The 875-nt window shown below is 45.0% G+C and overlaps 1 pseudogene; it reads left to right on the top strand.

Moving 5' to 3' along the window:
- Window positions 1-609: 609 nt before the first annotated feature.
- LOC144216054 (U6 spliceosomal RNA) lies at window positions 610-710 on the top strand (annotated as a pseudogene).
- Window positions 711-875: the final 165 nt, after the last annotated feature.

Genomic DNA, 875 nt, shown 5'->3' with positions numbered 1-875 from the left:
AGACACTCCTAATGGGAAGGCACTTCCTGTATTTGATGTACTTGCTATCCAGTAAAGGTGTGGACCCATCACAGTCTCGTAGCAAATATTCACTTGCCGATTGATGTGGAGTTTTTCTCCAGTGTAATGATCTTTTAAATTTGGTTTAAGGGTGAAAAGAATTAGAAACCAGGTGGCAGCCTTCACGGTGGTTTACTCACAAGGAAATGATGTCGGGAGAGCACAGCACTGGGACCGATTGGGGTGGGATAAGGAGTGGCAATTCGCATGGGTTTGGGCATTTAAACCCAGGGAAAGGCAACCGAGTAACACACAATCACTATGTCATTTTCAAGGCAACATCAAGAGCTCCTTTCACCTGCATAGGGCTCTGTATGTAACGTGGGGGTGTGTGTTGGGCTGGGGAGATGAATAGGGAACACATGCCCACCTTTCTCCAAACAGGCCTACTAGAACATTCCTGTCACCCTTGCGTCTCTCTCCAATTTCCGCCCTCTCTATCCACCACGAGGAAAGAAGGCAAGCGGCAAAGCACACGTCCAACTACACTTAGTAAAAAGCCAAGTATCCCCGTGTAGTTAGCCTATGTGATTGAGATATGTTGCTGCTGTGTTCGTGGCACACACGCACTAAAACTGGACCAATACCGAGAGATTAGCACGGCCCCTGTGCAAGATGACACACAAATTTGTGAAGCTTTCCATATTTTTGTGTGTTAACTAAACAGAATGAAAATAAAACCTTAAGGGGTGCCTGGCTGGCTCAATCAGTAGAGCATGAGACTCACGATCTCAGGCTCATGAGTTGGGCATGGAGCCTACTTAAAATAAAAAATAAAACCAAATAAAAACTGGAATAAACAAATAAACGTTCTT

Source organism: Crocuta crocuta, unplaced genomic scaffold, assembly GCF_008692635.1.
Source record: "Crocuta crocuta isolate KB4526 unplaced genomic scaffold, BGI_CrCroc_1.0 scaffold630, whole genome shotgun sequence".
NCBI classification, from domain to species: Eukaryota; Metazoa; Chordata; class Mammalia; order Carnivora; family Hyaenidae; genus Crocuta; species Crocuta crocuta.
This window is presented reverse-complemented; position numbering and strand designations above follow the sequence as displayed.